General features: G+C 37.2%; 2 long non-coding RNA genes across 2 annotated transcripts in view; one reads left to right on the forward strand and one right to left on the reverse strand.

Moving 5' to 3' along the window:
• Positions 1-19,568, reverse strand: part of Slco6b1 (solute carrier organic anion transporter family member 6B1) — an 80,699-nt gene extending 61,131 nt beyond the window's left edge. Inside the window, 4 exon segments of the long non-coding RNA NR_185094.1 lie at positions 7,410-7,506; positions 9,072-9,260; positions 17,017-17,277; positions 19,018-19,568. This is a non-coding gene — a long non-coding RNA (solute carrier organic anion transporter family member 6B1).
• Positions 7,907-19,835, forward strand: LOC134480422 (uncharacterized). Its single transcript, XR_015629267.1, has 2 exons — positions 7,907-7,996; positions 18,624-19,835. It is a non-coding gene; the product is annotated as an uncharacterized LOC134480422 (long non-coding RNA).
• Positions 19,836-25,965: the final 6,130 nt, after the last annotated feature.

Below are 25,965 nucleotides of genomic sequence, written 5' to 3' on the forward strand. Positions count from 1 at the left end.
TAAATGAGACCATTTTCAATTTTGTTCATTGCAACATTCAAATATTAATACAGTACACATTCATTCTGGAAAAGTCTGCAAGGTCGGTGGCAGGATTTCTATACAATAATACACCTCGCTGGTCCTATTCTAATCCTTATACTATTACTTATGATTAGATTTTCAGAAATTGAAACAAAATTTTTTTTCCAAATTTATAGTTATTTTTCCTACTTAAAAACTAGACAGCATCCTAGATTTGAATTTGCCAAGATTCTGTGTTAATGCAATTTTTCAGCACTATGAAAGATAAATAGATGTGAAATTTCTCAATAAAATAATTATAAACCAAATACAAAAGCACAACAAAGAGATCATCCACCAGGATCAAGTAGGCTTCATCTCAGAGTTGCAGATGTAGTTCAACATACTAAAGTCATTAAACATAAACTATCAGTATAAACAGAATGAAGGGGAAAAAAAGCAAATGATCAACTTATTATTTACAGGAGATGCCTTTGACAAGATTCACCATTCATTTATAATAAAAGTCCTGGAGTGACAAGCGATATTAGGGACATACCATAGCACAACAAAGGTGATTAATATCAAGTTCTAAGACAACATCAACCTAAATGGAGAGAAACTAACAGCATTTCCACAAAGGTTAGGAACATAAGGAACTCTCTTTCATACTTACTCATTTTAGGAATTTAAGTTATAGCTAGAGTAATAAGACCACTGCTGGAGTTCCAGGTGATACAAAGAAGAAAGGAAGAAGATAAATTATCTTTATTAGCAGATTACATGGTTTTTAAATTAGAGAAAAGGTACCTTCACAATAGCCTCAAAAATTATCTTGAGATCAACTTTAAACAAGTAATTGTACAACTTTTGCAATAAAAAATTTAAAACACTGGAAAAGATTAGAAAATGTGCTTACCCATGCTCATGGGTTATAAGGATTAATATTGGGGAAATGGCTATCCTGCCCAAAGGCAAACTATAGAATTGACAAAATCTCATCAAAATTCCAATACAAGTTTTCATGATAACTGAAAAGCTCAAACACACACACACACACACACACACACACACACACACACACACACTCATTAAAGGAAAAATCTACCAAGGTGAACTCTCAGTTTGTAATATCTATGTTCCAAATGCACATTCATAAAAGAATGTTTACTAAATCTCAAAACGCACATTATACCTCTCACAATAATAGAGGAAGACTTCAACACCCCGGTGGCATCAGTGGACACGTCATTGAAAAGGAAACTAAACAGAGACACAGTGAAACTAACAGAATTATGAACCAAATGGTTTTAATGGATATCTATACAATAATTCATCCTAAAACAAAATAATATACCTTCTCAGTACCACATGGTATCTTCTCCAAGATTAGCTATATACTTAGTTAAAAAGGACACATGTTCATAGCAGCCTTAATTATGATATCCAGAAGCTGGAAAGAACCCAGATGTCCCTTGACAAAGGAATGAATACAGAAAATGTGGTGTATTTGCACCATGGAGTATTACTCAGCTATTAAAATAATGACTTCATGAAATTCTTAGGCAAATGTTGACCAACCTAGAAAATATCATACTGAGTGAGGTAACCCAATCACAAAAGAATACACATGCTATGCACTCACTGATATGTAAATATTAGCTCTAAAACTAGAATACCCAAGATATAATTCACAGGCCACACGAAGCTCAGGAAGAAGGAAGAACAAAATGTAGATTCTTCAGTCCTTAGAGGGGTGCACAAAATACTAGCAGGGGAAAATATGGAGAGATCTAACACAAAAAACTGCTTGCAAACCCAATCCAACTACACATCAAAAATATCATCCACCATGTTCACTTAGGCTTCATTCCAGATATGCAGGGATGGTTCAACATACAATAATCCATAAATATAATCTATCCCATAAACAACCTGAAAGAAATAAAACATTTGACTGTCTCATTAGTTGCATAAAAACCCTTTGGCAAAATCCAATACCATTTCATTATAAAAGTCTTGGAGAGATCAGTGATAAGAGCTACATATCTAAACACAATAAAAGCAATATACAACAAGCTATTATCCAACATCAAATTAAATAGATGAAACTTAAGGCAATTTTACTCTCTTCATATCTACTCAATATAATACTTGAAATATTAGCTACAGGAATAAGACATCTAAGAGAGATCAAGGGGATACAAATTGGAAAGGAAGAAATCAATTATCAGTATTTGCAGATAATATAATAGTGTATATAAATTTGGGATTTCCCAAAATTCTACCAAGGAAATCCAACAGTTATAATCTCCTTCAGAAAAATGGCAGGATAAAAATTAACTCAAAACAATCACTTTTCTTCCTATACACAAAATAAATGGTCTGAAAACGAATTTCAGGAAATAATACCCTTCACAAAAGACACAAATAAAATAAAATATCTTGGTATAATGCTAATCAAGCAATTGAATGACCTGTATGACAAGAACTTCAAATTTTTTGAAGAAACTGAAGTAAATACATGAAAATGTAAATATTTCCTATGCTCATGGATCTATTGGGTTAATGTAAAATTTTCCATCCTACCACAAGCAATCTACAGATTCAATGCAGTTACCAACAAAATTCCAACACAACTTTTATAGACTTTGAAAGAGCATTTTGACCTTCATACAGTAAAACAAACAAAAAATTCAGAAGGAATCACCATCTCTGACCTCAAGTTGTACTACAGAGCAATACTGATAAATAGTGCATGATATTGGTACTAAAAAAGACAGGTTGATCCATAGATTTGAATCACAGACCAGGAAATAAACTTGTATACCTCCTGGATTTTTGAGAAATAAACCAGACTATATAATAGAAGAAAGAAAATTGGTGCTTCCCTAACTGGGTATTTTCATAACTGGGTGTCTGCATGTGGAAGAATGCAAATAGATCCATATTCGTCACCCTGCACAAAACTCAAGTACAAGTGAGTCAAAGACATCAACCTAAAAATGGACATGGTAAATCTAATAGAAGTGAAAGAAGGGAATAACCTTGAGTGAATTGGCATAAGGGATAAATTCCAGAACAGAGTACCAACAGCTCAGGCACTATGATCAATAATAAATGAGATTTCATGAAACAGAATTACTTCTGTAAGACAAAGGAGATCTTCTAACAGACAAAATAGTAGCTTACAGAATAGGAAAAGGATTTTACCATCTCCACATTTGATAGAGGACTGACATCCAAAAATATATAAAGAACTGAAGAAGCTAGACATCAACAGACCTAATAACCCAATTTAAAAAAAGTAGGGTATAGATCTAAACAGGAGATTCTCGGAGAATTTTCTAATGGCTGAAAAGCATTTAAAGAAGTGATCAAAGTCCTTAGTCATCAGGGAAATGCAAATTTGAACAACTATGAGATTTCATCTTATGCTTGTCAGAATGGATAAGATCAAAACCTCCAGGTACAGCTCAGGCTGGTGAGGATGTGAAATATGGGGACACTAATCTGTTGATAGTGGGAGTGCAAACTTTAACAAACATTTTGGAAATCAATTTTGTGCTTTCTCAGACAATTGGGACTACTTCTACATCAAGATCCATCTATATCATACCCAAAAGACAGTCCATTCTCATCAACTATGGGCACTTGCTCAAATATGTTCATAGCTGCTTTATTTATAATAGACAGAAACCAGAAACAACTTAGATGTCGCTTAAGTGAAGAGTGGATAAAGAAATTGTGGTTCATCTACACAATAGATTACTACTCACCTTTTAAAAACAATGACATGAAATTAGTAGGCACATGGATGGGATGAGAAAATATCATCCTGAATGAGGTAACTTAGATTCAGAAAGACACACATGGTATATACTCACAAGTGGATATTAGTCATATAGTACAGGATAACCATGCTGTGAACCACATACCCAGAGAAGTTAAGTAACAAGGAGGGCCCAAGGGAGGATGCTTGCATCTCATTGAGAAGGGGAAATAGATTAGACATGGGGGAGTTGAAGGGAGGTGACTGAGTGAGGGAGGAGTTGGGATAGGAACAGGAGGAATGAGGTGGTGGGATGACAACTAGAGGGAGAACTGGGATAGAGAAGTGAAATTGAAACAGGGCATCTCTGGGTGAAACTACAAACCTAGGATGCAGAATTTCCCAGGAATCTATGAGGATGATTCTAGCTAAGGATTCTTCCAATGGGGAATATGGAATCTGAAACAGCCATCTCCTGTCACCAGGAAACAAACCCAGCCAAAAAATATTTGATGCACAATTTGTTCTGCCTACAAGATGTGCATGTGTTAGGGTTGGAACAGAATTTGAGAGAGAGGCCTAGCTTGAGACCCATGCCATGAGAACAAGCTCACCCCTGACACTTTTAAAGATATTCTGCTATATTTGTAGACAGAAGCCTAGCATAACTGACATCAGAGACCCTCCCCCTATAAATTAATGGAAACAGATACAGAGTCACGTAGCTAACGTTAAGCAGAGCTTGGAGAATCCTCTAGAAGAAGAGGAAGAAGGATTCAGACAGCTAGAAGAGTCAAGGACACCACAAGAAAACCTACAAAATCAAATAACATGGGCCCATAGGGCCTCAGAAAGACTAAACTCTAAAGCAGAGAGCGTGCATGGGATGGGCCTAGGACGTCTGCGCATAAATAATAGTTGAGCAGCTAAGTCTTCATATGGGACTCTTAAAGCAGGAGCAGGGTCTATCTCTGACTATATTGCCTGCTTTTGGATCCCTTCCTCCTATCTCGCTGCCACTTCTAGCCTCAACAGAAGACAATGCACCTAGTCTTACAGCAACGTGATATGCCAAGCGTATCCATGGGAAGTCTTCCCTTTACTGAAGAGAAAATGTAGAGGGGTGTATGGGTGGAGGAGAGGGAAGATGGAGGAAGTTGGAGGAGTGGTGGGAGGGGAAGCTCCTGTGATTAGGATTTAAAGTGAATAATAGAAGGAAATTTAAAAAATTAAAATGTCTGATATCGGCCTTAAAAAAGGCATATTAATCAACGGAATCAGTCTGAAGACTCATGCAGGTACAAACAGAACTTTTGACTAAGAAACTAAAAGTATATACTGGACAGAATATAGTATCTTCAAAAATGGTGGTAGTAAGGCTGGATAGCTGTATGTACAAGAATGCAAATAGATCATGCTGAATAAAACTCTACTCCAACTGGATCAAGAATCTCAGCCTAAGACCAGATATGCTGAATCTGACAGAAGACAGTGGAGAGAAAGCTTGGGCTCATTAATACAGGAAAGACTTGTAAGTAGGATTCCAATTGAAAATTCACTAAGACCAACAATTAATAAAGAGGAAGAAGGGTTCAGACACCTTCTTATGGACCTCTTTATGAAGCTGAAAATCTAAAAACAAAGGACAAACAAGCAAAGCAACATCCAACAGAATGAGTAAGATCTTTACCAATTCTGCGTCGGATAGAATGTTAGTACCTACAATATATAAAGAACTAAGTCACTGAATATCAGGAAGGTAACCCAGTTTAAAAATAGAGTGTAAAACTAAGCAGAGAATCTCTAGAGATCAAACTCAAAAGTTTGGAAAACATTGAAAGAAGGGCTAAACAACACTTTATCAATCAAGGAAATGCAAATTAGAACTACTTTATATACCAATAAAACAAATAATAGCACATGCCTATAGAACGCATGCTTGTACAGGAGTTTCCCGCAGGAAGCTGGAAGTCAATTGACTTCAATAACCAAATATATCACTCTTGGGCAGCTACTGAAAGGACTGTGGAGTGCGACTTGCTCACCATGTTCATTGCGGCCGTATTCAATGTACTCAGAACTTTAAAACAGCCTAGATGTCCACCAGCTCAGAAATGGACAATGAAAATGTGGTACAGTTTTATTTCCCTTCGCACTGATGCCAGATAAGGTAATCCTCTGCTACATATGCAGCTGGATCCATGGACTGGCCCATGTATATATACTCTTTGGTTGGTAGTTTAGTGCCTGGGAGTTCGGAGGGGTCCAGTTAGTTGATATTGTTGCTCTTCCTATGGGGTTCCAAACTCTTTCGGCTCCTTTAGTCCTTCCCTATCTCTTCCTTTGGGGTCCCTGGCCCCGGTATCGTGGTTGGCTGTTAGTGTTTGCATCAGTCTTTTAAAGTTAATTGTTAACACAGTCCTAATCCTAACCACGAAGCTATTTCCAAATAGGATGACTATTTGCAAAAAGACAGTAAGTTCCGTCCAATAAAAGGTAACTGGGTATAACGACAACACTCCAGACCGGGTACCATTGCCTGGAGTAGTTGTCAAAACGAACTGCATTAACCGGAAGCCTTTGGAGCATTCAAACTTGAGTGAAATGTCTTCATCAAACTCCTCCACTTAAGGCGTGGAAGAGGAAGTAGAAAGACTGTAACACACAGACGTGAAGAATGGCTGCAAAGAAATATTATTTTCCGGAAGCAGCAAGGTTGATGCCCATAGGAGCACACAGACACAGACGAAACACATAGAAGACCTACCCGGAACCAAGATGGGGTCCCAGCACCAAGATGAGGATTAGACGTGGAGTCCCAATCCCAACTATGAAACTATTTCCAATGGATGACTATTTGCAAAGGGACATTAAGTTTCCTCCAAATAAAGTGTCACTGCCAAGTATACAAGGTTTCAGACCAGGTCCCATTGCCTGGAGTAGTTGCCAAACACAAAATGAGCTCAATGATTTTTGGAGTGGCCTTTTGTTTGCTTGTTTCATTTTGTTTAGTTTTGTTTGGTTTTGGCATGATTTTATTGTGTCTGGCTGGTTTTTTGCTTGTTCGTTTTGATGTTGCCCTATTGTATTTTTTTTTTTGGATGGGGTTTATTTCCTTTTTGTTTGTGTGTTGTTTTGTTTCTGAATGAATGAATGAGAAAGATCATAATGTTGGGTAAATACAAAGGTGGAGAGGATCTGAGGGAAGTATGCATGAGGAAGAATATGATCAGAATACTGCATAAAAACTTTTTAATTAAATAAAATGAACACTTTTACTTAGCATGCATATAACTATAAATTGTGTTGAATCAAAACTGTAAGTCTTTCAACAAAACTTAAATTTAGTATTTTTTTAAATTTAATTAATTTTTCTCTTACTTATTCATCTTACATCCTGCTCATTTTCCCTCTTCCTGTCATTCCCCCCAACAATCCCTCTCCCTCCCTTCTCTCATTGTCCTCTCATGTCCCCTCCCCAGCTCCATATCCATCTCAAACAGTAAAAATACATATGAACATTATAAATGTACACATCACCTGAAATTGGATACATTTTCTATGCACTATTCATGAGTTATGGTATCTATTCATACAATGTAAACTAAATAGAAAAGTAAACAGTATGACTTACTTTTCCTCAGAACTGTGATTAAGTGAAGGCCTAAGGTTTGGTGATCCCACTGCATAACCCAGACCATATCCCAGTACGAATGAAGCATCTGCAATACCTTGAAAATGAAAAGAAGGACTAAAGAGCTTCAAAATTTAACGTGTTAAAAAGAGTCTAAACTATCTGCAATATTTGAAAACTTTTCATGCTATTCTCTATTACTTGACAAAGAGAAGATGGGTAGGAAAAGAGGAAGAAAGGGGGAGGCGTGAAAGGGGGAGGGAAAAACTATAAATAATTTCTGGAATTGACTCTAACAAATCCAAATTAGTAGGGCAGGAAGCTCATGAGAAAGTCATGCAAGAGTTGATGCTCTCTTACGGTTGCTGCTAGTCCTGCGACATTGCCTCTTTGGGAACAATCAGTCTGCCCTGTGAGGACTCTACATTGCTTGAATGAGACCTGTTTTTGTCATAAAGGTCATCTGCCTTACTCAGTGTCTACTGACTGTGAATGTTAATCATAACTAAGACCACATCAGAGAGCCATCTAGACTACTTTCTGATACTACAATTGGTTCCATATCTTCTGACCTAACCAAGTTATAGGTATTATATAATTTAATAGTGAACTTAATTGTATCTCATTTAATCTATATACTTAATGTAGCATAAATATATCTATATTCAATATACACATAAAGTATATTTCCTTTAGTATCTCACCAGCATAAGATAGCACATTTTCATAATTACTTTTTTATTACTCATAAAGACTTCTAGCATAGCAAAGGGTGGCATATAGTACAATATCTATATTGTATAGATAATGTGTCTTATTTTCTATTTAGTAAAAATAAAATGTGTATTTTCTGCCAATCTTGACCAATGCTGATAAGACACAAGTATTTTTCATATATATATATATATATATATTCTTTATTTTAATCTTGGAAAGATTTTCTTACTACTGGTGAAAAAGAATGTTATTTTGTGCAAACTATTGCTTACTTCTATTTTTTTAATATTTTTTAAAGATAGAATCTTGGTATTTAGTTCTGACTAATATATATAGCCCTGGTGTTTGATGTGCACTTTCGAAGGGCTTTGAACTGATCATCATCATGTCTCAGTTTCTGTGTGTCTGAGATGACAGGCAAACTACATGCTATTTACTCATGAGACAATTTCAAAGTAAGTACAAAAATAATTTTATAATTTTGAAAATTATTTCTAGCTTTCTCTGTGAAAGGACATATTCATTTTAACCTGGCAGGACCATAGTCTACATAAAGGATATAGTATTTTGGGATTGTATCAATGTTTACACAAAACTGTAGAACACAGTTTACACAAAATATTGAGGAGTGGAAAAAAATGACACTGTGTTCATTCTCCCCTCCACCCCCCACAAGAGAAAAAGAAACAGAGACACAGAGAAAATTTTGCCACTTAAAACATACATGCATTTTCAATCCCTTTACATCTTTTAGTGACATTACATGATTTTTCTAGTTTTCCAAACCTCAGAATTAGGTCAATCAATGTCATTTTGAAGTTTTGCAAACAAGTCATCAGTAAAGTGTCATCACAGGGCCAATAGTATTTCTGTGTCTATTCGAACATACAGAGACCCAGTGACTGTTCAAAACAGGCCATTATAATAATAAAAAAGCAAACTTGCCTAAATAGATCCCAGCCAAGTACGAGGAAATGTTGTCATAAATGTAGGTCATACCAAGGACATACATCGGCATCGATGCAAATCCCTGAAAACACTGCCCGATGACAGAAAGATAGATAATTTCTGATTTGAATGGTATGATTTTCTCACAATTTGGCATTGTTCTTTGTTCTTCATCTTTGCACAACTCTTTTGAAAGATAAAAATTATATTTTACTGAATTGAATTCAAAATTAAATGTACAATAAATCTGCAGTTGCTACTACCACCATGATTTTTTTCTTTCATTTGATATTCTTAAATTGAATATACCAATATTATTAATGATCATAGTCTTAAGAGAAATTGTACATTAAAAGAAAACATGTCAGAATACTGTAGGACACATGCATATTAGGAAGGAAACAGTGTGGTTGTTTATATGTACAAGATTACCTCTACACAGATGTGCTTATATGCATACACAATCACTCATATGTAATACATATGCACTCACTTTCCTATACTTTGGATCATGTTCTGACATTTGTCTCCACAAGAAAAGTACTTGTAATACCCTGGATGGTCCACCATCTGAGTTTAGTTCCATATCCCTTTCTTTAACAATCTTTAAATTATATCCAAAATTCTTTGATGAAATAATTTCTTATTTTTGACTCTTGAGCTTCAGCAATACACTATTATGGTTTGTACATGAAATATCTCTCTAAAGTCTCATGTTCATTATTAAATTCCTTATTGATATTATTTGGAGAGTTCCTAGAACTGTGAGGGAGACACAGAACCTAGTCTCTGTAAGGTATATCTTGTCACCGTTCCTCAATATCTTCACTCTGTATTTCTCCCACCACGAGGTAAACAGACTTCCTTCGCACATTCCTAGCTTTGTCTGGCTATGGGCTCAGAGTTGATAGAGACTAGCAATGTGAAGGTAGCACTCTGAAACCATGAGTTAGAAAAATTCATGCTTCCTACCTTTAAGTTGTGTTTGACATTTTTTGACAGCAGCAAGACAGCTAAGTACACATGGGATCATCAAAACAAGGTATTAAGTCATAAAGCTAGATGGTTGTGGGGTACAACTTTAATCCCAGTATGTGTGATGGAGAGGGAGGAGGATCTCTGGACTGAGGCCAGATTGATTGACAGAGTAAGTTCCAGAACAACCAAGGCTGTAAGAGCAGCCAGGGCCACAAAAGAAACCCTGTATTGACAACAAACAAACAAACAAACCAACAAACAAACAGTTCACCAATACCACAATAGTTATTATGTGATAATCTAACAATTAGATTTTTAAATCCTTTGTGTCACATGTTACTTCATGTTATTCTTACATGGTTATGGGACTTGTGTATTTATAATTGTTAGGTTGATGGTGGAGCTAAGCAGGTGATACTAAAGTCATATATGTTATGACTATCTCAAGTAACCCTTAACATATGCACTTGAAGTATTATAGAATAACTGTTAAAGTGAGTGCTACTTTCATTACATGAATGAAACCTTACTTGGCTTAATTTTTGTGTAATAATACATAACTTTGTGGAAAATTGAAAACTGTCTTTAAAATTATCATTTTTTTATCCCAGCATGATCATCCTTTTTACATTTTATTGTAATAATGCATAATGTGTCAATTTCTTTATGCCATTTTCAAATCTGTGTATGATGCATTCCTATCAATTTCATCTCTTTTCTCTGTCTCACACATACACCCAATCTACCTTCTCTTCTCTTTTGTTCTTGATCATCTTCGTGTTCTTGTTCCCCTCCTCCTCCCCTCCCCTTCCCCCTCCCTCTCCTCTTTCTTCTCTCTTTTCTTCTGCTTCTTTTTCTTCTTCTTCAATTACTCAATGAGTTGTGTTAAAATTGTTTACTGGATGAAGGCTGACTTGGTTGCAGAAGCATGACACCTTGCCAGGCACTCCACTGCTGAACTCTATCTTAGCAACATCTACAGCAATGCATGGGAACTTGTGCTCTCCTTTCCCTTTTATGATAATATGTTTGCAGACTATCTTGAATATAATTTATTTGTAGATATTCAGTTTCTGTGAGTTGAAAATTACGATGGACGTTTCATTCCTACATTCAGGATTTCACACTGCTTCCCAAACCTGCCACCTCATCTGGCTTTCATTCTTCTGCAGTGTTCCCTGGGCCTTAAAGAGCCTATCTATAGTTAAGCATACCACAGCTATAATTCATGCCTACTTCTTATTCTCCAAATTCTTCCAGCTAATGTCTTTTAGGGTGTGAGCCAAATAATCTTTTAAAAATCTTATTAGAATACCTGTAACCTAATTCAGTGGCCCCTATTTTATGTTTTGTCTGTAAATATCAGTGCTTCTATATGACATTGCTCTCTTTCAAAACAAGCAAGTTATCAGTCAATTTACAAACAATATCAAGTTATCTCTCTTCTTTATTGGTTATTTTATTCATGTGTATTTGAAATGTTATCCTCCTTCCCAGTTTCACTTCCACAAACACATTATCCCCTCCTCATCCCCTCTGCTTTCTATGAGAGTGCTTCCCATACCCTTACCTCCACTTCCTCCACCCACTCCTGCTTTAGTGCCCTTACATTACCTAGGCTGTGTCATCAAGCTTCCACATGACTGCATGACTATATGATTCCTCCCATTGATGCCAGAGAATGCAATCCTCTGCTATATATGCAGGTAGAGCCATGGATCCCTCCATCCATGTGTACTCTTTGGTTGATGGTTTAGTCTCTTGAGAGCACAGGGCAGTTCTGGTTGGTTGATATTGTTCTTCCTATGGGATTGCAAGTCCCTTCATCTCCTTCAGTCCTCTCTCTAACTCCTTCATTGGGGGCACTGTTCTCAGTCTTATCGTTGGCTGTGAGCATCCACCACTGTATTTGTCAGGCTCTGGCACAGCCTTTCAGGAGACAGCTATATCAGGCTCCTGTCAGCAAGTACTTCTTGGCATCTGCAATAGTGTCTGGGTTTGGGTTCTGCATATATATCGTATATATCCCTAGATAGGGCAGTCTCAGGATGGCCTTTCCTTCAGTCTCTGCTCCACTGTTTGTCCTTGCATTTCCTTTTAACAGGAGCAATTTTGGATTAATATTTTTGAGATGGGTGAGTGGCCCTATCCCTCAATTGGGGCCATGCCTGTCCACTGGATATGGTCTCTACAGGTTCTACCTCCCATGTGTTGGGTATTTCGGCTAATGTCATCCCTGTTGGGTCCTGAATCTCTTGGGACTTTAGCATCTGGAACTTTCTAGTGGCTACCTCCAGTTCTTCATCCCATACTGCTACACACCTCACTTCAAATTCCTGATCCTCTGTACTTCTCTCAACTCCTGGCTCCTCCCTAATCTGATCCTGCCCCCTTTTTCCTCCCAGTCCTCTCTCCCTCTCAGATCCCTCCGTCCCTCTATGCCTGTGATTATTTTCTCCCCACTTCTGAGTAGGATTGAAGACTCCACATTTTTTGCCTTCCTTCTTCTTAAGCTTTATAGTCTTTGAGTTGTATCATGGATATTCTGAGCTTTTAAGGAATGGATACAAAAATTGTGGTAATTTACAAAATGAAGTACTACTCAGCTATTGAAAACAATGACTTCATGAAATTTGCAGGCAAATGGATGGAACTGGAAAATATCCTGAGTGAGGTAACCCACTCACAAAAGAACACACATGTCATATACTCCTTTATAAGTGGATATTAGCCCAAATTATCATTTTACTTAGTTTCTAGCTATAGTTTTAGAGCTGAAAGAATATAACAGTGTGCAAAATCTGATCTGACTTTGTGATAAATAAAACAAGAAAGTCTTTCACTGTGTTTATAATCATAAAATACCCCCTTAGCCTATTTATATCTGCCTTGTTCTAGAAACTTGAGTTTAATAATGTATGTACTTTTAAGGATCACATTTCTCAGCTTTCTATTGAATGTTATTTGAAAGCAAATGGTTCCCACTGTAGTAAACCTATTCTTTTTTAGGTTCAATGGTAAAATAATAATTCTGTTAAGGAAATTGAAGATTTTAAATAACATATAAATACCATACATAGTAAGCCCCAAAAATGAAACTATCAAGATGTAGAAAGTGTTCAATATTACAAATACTGATTAAAGTTCTAAATTTATAACAAGTAAGTTCTCCTTACAGTAAATAGCATGAATTCCATTAGTGATTTTCCAGAAATAATTCTGTTGCACCATTTTGGATAAAATCATGTTGAAATTCATCAAATAAATAGGTGTAGAAAGTCAAGCAATGTGAAGAGGTCTCCCATAAAGTTGTGTATGAAAACAAAATTTCAGTGGGTGAAAAAAGGAAAACTGACCACACGTGTGGCTGCTCTTGCGATCCTTCAGGGTGAGAAGGACTTGGAGCTGGGGTGGCTCAGCAATCCAGAATCCTAGGTGTTCTTTCAGAGAAACTAGGGTCTGTTTCTAGCACCTAAATGGCAGCTCACAACCATCTGAACCTCCAGTTCCAGGTTCTGACTATCTTTCTGGCCTTGACAGATATCAGCATGGAAATGGTGTACTTACATAACACATGAATAACATTCAAATAGATAAAATGAAATCAATATTTAAAATGTTAGAAGAAAATGTAAAAGGCCCTCCTTCCTCTTTCCCCAATTACAGCATAGCAGTAATAGAAATAGAACATAAATATTAGAGTGACAAAGTGGGCAATGTAAGGAACTGAGGAAAGAAACAGCATAGGGGCTTTGAAGGGGAGATGTGGGAGGGACTGGAAGATGAAAAAAAGGGGGAAATTTTTAAATTTATTTTAATTAAAAGACAAAAATTAAGAGGCATTTGAAATTCTAAAACGGAGTGAGAGTAATTTGATTGTGTTTAATCCTTAGTGAGAACTGGAAGAGAAGGGGACCTTGGATACAGCAGTAGAAAGGGAAGACAAATGGAAGGAATGATGAAATAGGAGCAGATAGAAGGGCCACAAGGACAGCTCCTTCATTTTAACAGGAGGGGACTATGAGGAATACTGATACACAAGTGTAGGCCCAAGTAAAACTTCACTGTTAAGAAATTAAAGCAATTTTCCTCCATGAAATAATTTTCATCCAACACAGGGCATTTTAGGAGTTCAGTAAGAAAACCTAAAGTCCTTGCAAAGGTTATAAGAGAATGTGACCTATGTGAGGACTTTCACAGAAATGGATCCAATAGTGAAGAAACTAGCACTTCCAATTAGAAGCAGCAGATTCATCACAGGACTCAGCAGTCATCTGGCACAGGGAAAGGGGCAGGTGCATTATTCACTCCCAACATTTCCAAGCAGGAGATAAAAGGACAATGAGATAAAATAGCCAAGGTTACTCACTAGAGGAAATTTGAATGATTTTGATATGTCATGTTGGCATACAAAAAACTAGCTTCAAATGAAGTAAAGTAGCAACTAGGAGAACCAGAGAAAGCTGGTTTTCACTATCCACTAGTTCTAACGATAGAAAAGAAGTTTGCCTTCACTCTGAATAAGTATGAAACACTGGTGGGTATAATAAAAAACCTGAGCTCAATAAACGCTCAGTAACGGGAGCTTTCTACTCTCCCAAGAAAGTGGTCAGTATGAAAGCAGTATGTATGGTCACTTTATATAAATTTCTAGAAAAAAAGCAACAGTGTAGGATGAGTATTTTCATGACTTCATCAAGAAGTGTTGCTTTGAATTTTTCAAGATGTGGTGAAGTATCAAGTCTGTATGTTTGTTGAGGCACACATATTCTACATGTGTGTTGAGTAGGAACCTGTCATCATTGTAGATAACAGATGGAACATGGAGAGTTCTAAAAAAAAATAGAAATTTACGAACCATACCATGGGAGTTCTGAGAACTCTTAACAGAAGATAAGCCTAGTGTCTAGTCAACCAAGCATGAAAAAGAAAAGACCAGAAAAAATAAAAACAGGAGACATCACAGTAAGAGAAGAGGGGTATATAAGCAAGGGGAGAATCTCTCTCTCTCTCTCTCTCTCTCTCTCTCTCTCTCTCTTTCTCTCTCTCTCTCTCTCCTCTCCCCTCTCCTCTCTCTCTCTCTCTCTCTCTCTCTCTCTCTCTCTCTCTCTCTCTCTGGGTGTGAATATGTATGTTTAAACTGAAATATGAGTCAAAGGTATTAGTGAAGATGTAAACTGTCAGAATAAATCAATTATCTGCAAGAAAGAAATAGCTGAGTACTTTTCAACAGATGATTATGGCTGCTTCTCAGCCATCAGACACCTAGAAAATATTCTGAATGATGAGTGGTAGACACCTAATCCCAAGTAAAGCAATATATGCAAAAATACAGATGACATGAACAAGATTCAAAAGAAAGAAAAATACAAATTTCTACTGTTATAACGCCTTCCAGCACTAATAACAAGTTTTTAAATTTTTATTTTTATTTTTTAAATTGTGTGTGTGTGTGTGTGTGTGTGTGTGTGTGTGTGTGTGTGTGTGTGTGTGTGTGTATGTGTAGGCCAATGCCTGCAGAAGCCATTAGATTGTATCAGATCACAAAGAGCTGTAGCTATGTATGGTTTCTAGCTACTTGATGCCCATGCATGGAAACAAACTCAGGTCCTCTATAAAGGTAGTACATGCTCTGAGCTACCTACCAGATTTTTAAAAACTTATAATGGTAAGTTTCTGAAGATTTTACCATTTCTGACCATAATTTTTTTTAGGAGAAAAAAGGAATGATTTCTTTCCTTTCTTTTCATAAGTCCTCTTCTAATTCAAGAAAATGTCACTTCTATGAATATCAAAGATATATGTAATATACAGTTCTTACTTTTATATGCATTATGTTCTATGTAACTATATTAATATTAAAATAGTTTGGGTTCATATTAACTGCTTTTACAAAGACTGAAAAACGTTGAAAAAAGTACTGAACAACTTTATCAGGAAAATGCAAATTAGAACTACTTTGAGGTTTAGTTTCCCACCATAAAACAATAGTACATGCTGATAGAGTGCACACTGGTTCAGCCAATATAGAAATCAATGAGGGGGTTTCCTTAGGACGTTGGTGTCATTCTACCTCAAGATCCAATTACACCACTCTTGGGCGTGTACTGAAAAGACTGTACACTGATTCTTACTCATCCTTACTTGCTGCTGCTGTATTCAAACACCGTAACTATACCATTATAAACTTCAAAGACATTTGCATTCATACATATGCACATGGATACATCTCCCTTTTTCATCATTTGTTGTTAAAATGCAGCTTAGCATGTATATAGAAGCCTGTACATGATATGGACAATGGTGTTAGAAATAATGTCCAAGGACTGTTCAAATATATTTTACTAGGAATAGAGAAAGACTGTGGAATCAACAAAGAGCAATGTTGCAAAACCACTATCTTTACAGATTCAAATCGTAGTCTTAGAGTAGTGTCTTACTTTTGCAATGCTAGGAGTACGTAGATATGTATGTAGGTAGGAAAATTAATCCTTCTGTGTATGTAGGCTTATTCCTATATTTGAACTTATCTGCCTCTGTGCTACAAGGAGAATGAAGAGAATACTTAAAATATCTTGTGCAATATGAAATAAACTAATAAACTTCTCAAGAGACTTTTTAACACATGTGACATTGCATAAAACAAATATTTACAAATTATCTCAGAATATTCTTTCCTAGCATCATTTCTTCTTTGAGAGGTAAATCAGAGAAATACAGAAATTTTTTTTTTTTTGGTTCTTTTTTTTTTTTTTTTTTTTTTTTTTCGGAGCTGGGGACCGAACCCAGGGCCTTGCGCTTCCTAGGCAAGCGCTCTACCACTGAGCTAAATCCCCAACCCCAGAAATTTTTAATAAGCACCATTACATAAGAATACACAGGCATCATGATTCTGTTTTAACATATTCGAATCAACGATTAAAAAAACAATTTAGCATATTATAGAATATTTGAAAGCTCTCACCTCCAGTTTCTTCCACCGGATGTATAACTTCATATTTCAAGTATGGGAGAGCACCTATAATTGATCCAAGTCCTACTAAAAAGGCGGCAGTTGCCACCCATCTTGACCTCCTCCCTCTGCCTCCATAGTGGGCTACAATAATTACTACCAATAATGATGAAAGATCATACGCAGTGGTCAATAGAATTTTCTCTGGGTGTGACAGATAAAAATCCCTCTCAAAATTTCCAATACTCAAATCAGTCAGACCAAATACAATACCTAAGGAGTCAAAGAAAAATAAAAAAGAGGGTGATAAACACATTTTAACAGGCAGAACATATAACCACTATAGTCAAAGGAAAGTTTAATTTACACTGATTTATAATGTTAGGAATGACCTAAACACTATAAACAGAAATAACTTTACTCACCTCCACAAATATTTTTACTTGGATTTCAGAAACTATTTGTGACCACCTCTATACGTTTATTAACGATCAACTATATTTGTACTGTCTCTTAACTCTTTTGAAGCATTCTCAGTATCAGTTACCAAGAATTAACAGAATGCGAATGGATGTTTACCTAGTTTCTAAAAATGAAACCATAAAGAAAGTTGGGACCCAGCTTTTATTTCTAAATACAACGTTCCAGAGCTGGAATTCTGTGCTGGAAGATTAGCATTTTGAGCATTTTCAATCTTTTTGAAAAAAGCAAAAACAAAAACAAAGTATACATTCAACGTAATTGCTTTCATTTTCTTGAACAGTAAACAAATGAGAGCATACTACGTATAGACATATTCATAACTATGGGTATCTATAGCCAATATTCTGAGCTGAAGTGTAACTTATTGAATATTTTCAGTTTTTTTAAATGTACACTTTCAATGTAAATCGTTTCATGTTTTTAAGAATTAAGTGACAGTATGAATGTGTACACAGCTATCATCCAGCATGTAGAGAAATATGCATTTCTTGGTATAAAATGATAAAAAAACCACATAATTACAAGTTAACACTTATGTCTCCAATGTAGCTGGGTCACAAGTCACTGTTGTCCAGCTTCCTCAAAGACTCCTTGGTTTTCAGGGATCCGGGAATCCATATATTTCCTAAAGCTCCTACATCTATGAGAAGCAGCTGATCCCCTGCTGGTCTACTGCCCCAGCAGTGGCCAGGGACAGGGACAGGAGCACAGTGCAGATGACCATTACTGATAGAGTATCTATTCCCTACTTTATGTCCAAGAACTTCACTCAGTGTTGCTCCTGCTGCCAAAATCACCACCCAAATCAGAAAACCATAGAAGATTCTGCCTCTGCTTTTGATGCCTACTGCCCCAGCCTCTCAATAGCTAGGTGTGTGAGCAGTGGGCAAATGTAGCTTCCAAGCTAACTAGAGAAATTTCAAATAAAAGTAAACTCAGAAGTGGACTGAAACTATTTAGTGGATATAGTCAAAAAGGTGAGTATTTATATTAATAAAAATTATTTATAAAATTAAAATAATAGAGGAAGAATAGGAAGGAGGAAGGAGACAACATGGAAAAGTAACACCTTTGTTTTTTTTTTTCCTTCCTTTTTTCCTTCCTACTCCAAATCTAACCAAACCCTCAATTCACAGATGAGGAAACAAAAATCTTACCGAAAATTGCTTTTACAGAGTGTTTCAAAATTCTGAGCGGAAACCAGCATGTGACGGCAATGCTGTTTTCAAGTTTGTTTTAATCTTGAAAAAGATTCAGCCTAGAACCTAAGATGGTCAACAAAAAACAGTGAGCGAACTTAGTATCGCCTTCTCCTCAGTTCTCACTGGAGGCAAGAAGCTGACACCCACAATGTCAGGAGTGTACCCTGCCATGCAGGCGGCCAAAGACCTGGAATAACAAGAACTGTGCTCCCCGACTTTTATTCCACTCACGCCTGGAAAACAAGCCAGAGATCACATACCTGCTCCCTCTCAGCCATGCCAACCTCGCTATTCGACTTACCAGAGCTATCCTACTCCTCCAACTTACCTTGAGCTAGGGTCAATATACAGAACGAGATAAGAAAGAAGTTGATGTTGTTGAAACGCTGCAAAGAAGGGACAACCAGAGACCCCAAGCCGAATGGCCCATCCAAGTCAGTTGGTATTTTATCTGATAACTGTGACGAGGTTTCAGAGTTAGCATTTTGGAGGCCTGTAACATCTGACATGGCAGCTGAAAGGCGTATCTGATAAGGGAATACTCTGATGTGTTCTTGATCATCGTCAGTCCACTCTTCCTTGGGAGGCTCCGCGCTGCTGTCCATCCAAGCCTCTGCAGTGATGTCCGCCAGAGCCTCTGCAGTGATGTCCACTGGAGCCTCTGCAGTGATGTCCACCGGAGCCTCTGTAGTGATGTCCACCGGAGCCTCTGTAGTGATGTTCACCGGAGCCTCCAAAGTATTATCTTTCCGGGCCTTCGCAGTACTGGCCTGCCTTTGTTCCAAGTTCCGCTCCATGGCTTATCCGAAGCAGGGCTGTGCAGGTGTTTCAAGGCACCTGTGTACTCCCTGGCTTCAGGTGTCTAATGCTGTCGCTGACACTCTAACCTCTGCAGGGAACGTTACTTCTAGGGAAGGAAACCAACGTCCCTACAGAAGGGTTGAGTGACGCAACAGAAGTTCCAAGCCTGGATTCCATCTTCTCTGCGTCACAGAGAAGGAAAGAAGAGGAAGGGAAGGAGGGAGAAGGGGAAGAAGAGGGAGGAGGTGAATAAGATCAACCCATGTTGAACAAAATGCCTAAATACCTAACAAAAATATTTATAAAAGAAAAAGGGACAAATAAACGTGTAAGCAAAGAACCTGGGAACCAACTGTCAGTATCTCAATGTTTCCTTCAGTGTGGTGTCTCTACAACTAGATAATCTCACTTGATATAATTTTTAATGTACTAAAATAATTAATGAATTAATAAGAGGAGAAAGAAGAAAGGAAAGAAATGAAAAAGAAAGTGAAAGAAAAGTAAAAAGAAAGAAAGGAGAGAAAGAGAAATCATGAAACATGAAAAGACATCCATTTATGATGGAGAGTCTTTAAAGTTCATACATAGCCTCTTTTCTCTCAATTGTGTATGTATATGTGTGTGTGTGTGATTTAAGTATGGGACAGAGGGACCAACCTCCCATATTATCAGTCTTGCTTCAGTGTAATGTATTTAAACTGGATAATGTCACTTGCTATTAATTTATTAAAGTACTAAATAAATAAAATAATACATAAAAGAAATAAAGAAAAAGTGTAGTTGGTGTGTGTGTGTGTGTGTGTGTGTGTGTGTGTGTGTGTGTGTGTAGACTGGTGATCACAATTGATATGGAAACTGTCATTTGATGTGTGAGTACGTTTTGCAAGTTACAATGTCTGTCAAAATTTGTAGAACTTCCTTTCTGATTTAGATATGCCAAGGGGTACTTCATTTGCTTTTTATAAGTCACTATAAAGTAAAAAGATGGTGAAAAATTGCTTTCTTTCACCCATGAGTCATACTGTCCCACCTTTACCCTAAATCTAAAGAAACCAGACTTAGAGATTTTAAATACAAATCATAGGCTGTTACTTTTCTTATTCATGTTTACTTTTGGGGAAATGATTTTATTCATTTTCAACAGTCCTTACTAATACTCTCCTTCCAATACCTGTACTCAGGTTATTATGGATAATATATGAAATATTTCCATGCCTACTGAGCTAAATAGCATTGATTTCAATTCCTTAATTGAACTTTTAAGATAATTCTTTTTAAAGCAAATTCTTAATCTTTAAATTTTATTTAAAATTGATTAGGAATGTCTGATTCAAAAACTATTTGAGCCATGGGTTAATTTTGAGCAGTTTCTGAATGAGAGGATCGATACTGAAGCAAAGTCATGCTTGGCATGACGAATTTTTCTCAATGTCAATATGAGTGAAGAAATGTCTGTTAATTGTCTTGCGTACAAAGAAAGTAGCCTTTTATCATATTCCTACACTTGATCTTAGCCAAAAGGCCGAGAAGCGATCTTTTATCATATTCCTAAGAAGGAAATGTCACTTAGGGAAGCCTGGGTAAACTACTTAACTCTATGTGGTCCTAGTGTTGCATGATGTGCCATTAGTTTTCCATTAGATTTGCTGGAGATGGCGCATCTAGCCAATGCTTTTCAGAGGGCTAAAAATGTTTTCTCAAAAATCTCCTTTCCCAATGTTTTCAAGGGAGTCTGCTTTTCTCTATTTCTCTCGGCCCTTTTGGGAAAAAAATAACCTTTTTATATCACCAACATTTGTATTCTAAAAGTCAACTGCAGAGTTTCTTATTTCTGGAAAATGGAACTAAAATAAGTTACGATACCCTCTAACCATCATGGTGTTCTTTTCTCTCAATGGAACATAAACCACTTGGAAATCCACAAGTACCAACCTGGGCATCAAGAAATGTATAGTGTGCATAATTGTAACTTACTTGTATGTTTATGTATCTGGGTTCCCTACTATCTGATACACCTCCCACCACTCCAAGTTGAAGAACACCCCTACAAACATTGGCCTTTATGGGTTATAAAGATCATCTGGTTCCTCTCTCTCTCTCTCTCTCTCTCTCTCTCTCTCTCTCTCTCTCTCTCTCTCTCTCTCGCACTCCACACACTGGATCCCACCCTACCACATCCCCCACACCATCCACTCACCTGGTTCCCTACTTCCATTCACTTCTCATGTCTATTTTACTTCTTCTACTGAGTAAGATTCAAGCATCCTCCCTTGGGTGCTCCTTGTTATTTAGTTTCTTTGGGTCTGTGGATTTAAAGCATGGTTATCTGGTATTTTATGGCAAATATTCACTTATAAGTTAGTACATATCATACATGTTTTTTGGTGCCTGAGTTACTTCAGTCAGGATAATATTTTCTAGTTCCATTCATTTGCCTGCAAAATTTTTGCTGTCCTGGACTTTAATAGCTGAATAGTAATCCATTGTGTAAAGGAAGCATTTTTTCTGTATCCATTCTTCAATTGAAGGACATCTGTGTTGTTTTCAAGTTCTGCTAATATGAATAAAGCTGCTATCAACAAAGTTAAGCAAATGTACTTCTGGTATGGTAGAGAATTGTTTGATATATGCAAAGGAGTTGTACTACTGGATCTTTAATAAGGACTATTTCTCATTTTCTCATAAACCACCAAATTAATTTCCAGAGTGGATGTCCGAGTTTTCACTCTCACCAGCAATGGAGGAGTTTTACTCTTTCTCCATATCCTTGTCACTTTAATTTTTGATCATAGCCATTCTGATGGATGTAACATGGAATCTCACAGTTGTTTCAATTTTCATTTCCTTGATGAGTAAGGACATTGAGCATTTCAGTGTTTCTCAGCCATTAGAGATTTCTTCATTGAGAATTTTCTGTTTGGCTCTGTGCTCCATTATTTTTTTTATTTTTATTTTTTTATTAACTTGAGTATTTCTCATATACATTTCAAGTGTTATTCCCTTTCCTGGGCAAACATCCCCCTAATCCCTCCCCCTCCCCTTCTTTATGGCTGTTCCCCTCCCCACCCTCCCCCCATTGCCACCCTCCCCCCACCAGTCTAGTTCACTGGGGGTTCAGTCTTAGCAGGACCCAGGGCTTCCCCTTCCACTGGTGCTCTTACTAGGATATTCATTGCTACCTATGGGGTCAGAGTCCAGGGTCAGTCCATGTATAGTCTTTAGGTAGTGGCTTAGTCCCTGGAAGCTCTGGTTGCTTGGCATTGTTGTTCATATGGGGTCTCGAGCCCCTTCAAGCTCTTCCAGTTCTTTCTCTGATTCCTTCAACGGGGGACCTATTCTCAGTTCAGTGGTTTGCTGCTGGCATTCGCCTCTATATTTGCTGTATTCTGGCTGTGTCTCTCAGGAGCGATCTACATCCGGCTCCTGTCGGTCTGCACTTCTTTGCTTCATCCATCTTGTCTAATTGGGTGGCTGTATATGTATGGGCCACATGTGGGGCAGGCTCTGAATGGGTGTTCCTTCAGTCTCTGTTTTAATCTTTGCCTCTCTATTCCCTGCCAAAGGTATTCTTGTTCCCCTTTTAAAGAAGGAGTGAAGCATTCACATTTTGATCATCCGTCTTGAGTTTCATTTGTTCTAGGCATCTAGGGTAATTCAAGCATTTGGGCTAATAGCCACTTATCAATGAGTGCATACCATGTATGTCTTTCTGTGATTGGGTTACTTCACTCAGGATGATATTTTCCAGTTCCAACCATTTGCCTACGAATTTCATAAAGTCATTGTTTTTGATAGCTGAGTAATATTCCATTGTGTAGATGTACCACATTTTCTGTATCCATTCCTCTGTTGAAGGGCATCTGGGTTCTTTCCAGCTTCTGGCTATTATAAATAAGGCTGTGATGAACATAGTGGAACACGTGTCTTTTTTATATGTTGGGGCATCTTTTGGGTATATGGCCAAGAGAGGTATAGCTGGATCCTCAGGCAGTTCAATGTCCAATTTTCTGAGGAACCTCCAGACTGATTTCCAGAATGGTTGTACCAGTCTGCAATCCCACCAACAATGGAGGAGTGTTCCTCTTTCTCCACATCCTCGCCAGCATCTGCTGTCACCTGAGATTTTGATCTTAGCCATTCTCACTGGTGTGAGGTGAAATCTCAGGGTTGTTTGGATTTGCATTTCCCTTATGACTAAAGATGTTGAACATTTCTTTAGGTGTTTCTCAGCCATTCGGCATTCCTCAGCTGTGAATTCTTTGTTTAGTTCTGAACCCCATTTTTAAAAAGGGTTATTTGTCTCCCTGCAGTCTAACTTCTTGAGTTCTTTGTATATTTTGGATATAAGGCCTCTATCTGTTGTAGGATTGGTAAAGATCTTTTCCCAATCTGTTGGTTGCCGTTTTGTCCTAACCACAGTGTCCTTTGCCTTACAGAAGCTTTGCAGTTTTATGAGATCCCATTTGTCAATTCTTGATCTTAGAGCATAAGCCATTGGTGTTTTGTTCAGGAAATTTTTTCCAGTGCCCATGTGTTCCAGATGCTTCCCTAGTTTTTCTTCTATTAGTTTGAGTGTGTCTGGTTTGATGTGGAGGTCCTTGATCCACTTGGACTTAAGCTTTGTACAGGGTGATAAGCATGGATCGATCTGCATTCTTCTACATGTTGACCTCCAGTTGAACCAGCACCATTTGCGGAAAATGCTATCTTTTTTCCATTGGATGGTTTTGGCTCCTTTGTCAAAAATCAAGTGCCCATAGGTGTGTGGGTTCATTTCTGGGTCTTCAATTCTGTTCCATTGGTCTATCTGTCTGTCTCTGTACCAATACCATGCAGTTTTTATCACTATTGCTCTGTAATACTGCTTGAGTTCAGGGATAGTGATTCCCCCTGAAGTCCTTTTATTGTTGAGGATAGTTTTAGCTATCCTGGGTTTTTTGTTTTTCCAGATGAATTTGCAAATTGTTCTGTCTAACTCTTTGAAGAATTGGATTGGTATTTTGATGGGGATTGCATTGAATCTGTAGATTGCTTTTGGTAAAATGGCCATTTTTACTATATTAATCCTGCCAATCCATGAGCATGGGAGATCTTTCCATCTTTTGAGGTCTTCTTCATTTCTTTCTTCAGAGTCTTGAAGTTCTTATTGTACAAATCATTTACTTGCTTGGTTAAAGTCACACCGAGGTACTTTATATTATTTGGGTGTATTATGAAGGGTGTCGTTTCCCTAATTTCTTTCTTGGCTTGTTTCTCTTTTGTGTAGAGGAAGGCTACTGATTTAGTTGAGTTAATTTTATACCCAGCCACTTTGCTGAAGTTGTTTATCAGCTTTAGTAGTTCTCTGGTGGAACTTTTGGGATCACTTAAATATACTATCATATCATCTGCAAATAGTGATATTTTGACTTCTTCTTTTCCGATCTGTATCCCCTTGACCTCCTTTTGTTGTCTGATTTCTCTGGCTAGAACTTCAAGAACTATATTGAATAAGTAGGGAGAGAGTGGGCATCCTTGTCTAGTCCCTGATTTTAGTGGGATTGCTTCAAGTTTCTCTCCGTTTAGTTTAATGTTAGCAACTGGTTTGCTGTATATGGCTTTTACTATGTATAGATTTGGGCCTTGAATTCCTATTCTTTCCAGGACTTTTATCATGAAGGGGTGTTGAATTTTGTTAAATGCTTTCTCAGCATCTAATGAAATGATCATGTGCTTTTGTTCTTTCAGTTTGTTTATATAATGGATCACCTTGATGGTTTTCCGTATATTAAACCATCCCTGCATGCCTGGGATGAAGCCTACTTGATCATGGTGGATGATTGTTTTGATGTGCTCTTGGATTCGGTTTGCCAGAATTTTATTGAGTATTTTTGCATCGATATTCATAAGGGAAATTGGTCTGAAGTTCTCTTTCTTTGTTGGGTCTTTGTGTGGTTTAGGTATAAGAGTAATTGTGGCTTCGTAGAAGGTATTCTGTAGTGATCCATCTGTTTCAATTTTGTAGAATAGTTTGGATAATATTGGTATGAGGTCTTCTATGAAGGTTTGATAGAATTCTGCACTAAACCCGTCTGGACCTGGGCTCTTTTTGGTTGGGAGACCTTTAATGACTGCTTCTATTTCCTTGGGATTTATGGGGTTGTTTAACTGGTTTATCTGTTCCTGATTTAACTTCGGTACCTGGTATCTGTCTAGGAAATTGTCCATTTCTTGCAGATTTTCAAGTTTTATTGAATATAGGCTTTTATATTAAGATCTGATGATTTTTTGAATTTCCTTTGAATCTGTAGTTATGTCTCTCTTTTCATTTCTGATTTTGTTAATTTCGACACACTCTCTGTGTCCTCTCGTTAGTCTGGCTAAGGGTTTACCTATCTTGTTGATTTTCTCAAAGAACTTAACTTTTGGTTCTGTTGATTCTTTCTATGGTCCTTTTTGTTTCTACTTGGTTGATTTCAGCTCTGAGTTTGATTAT

The sequence above is a fragment of the Rattus norvegicus genome, chromosome 9, assembly GCF_021556685.1.
Source record: "Rattus norvegicus strain SHRSP/BbbUtx chromosome 9, alternate assembly SHRSP_T2T, whole genome shotgun sequence".
NCBI lineage: Eukaryota > Metazoa > Chordata > Mammalia > Rodentia > Muridae > Rattus > Rattus norvegicus.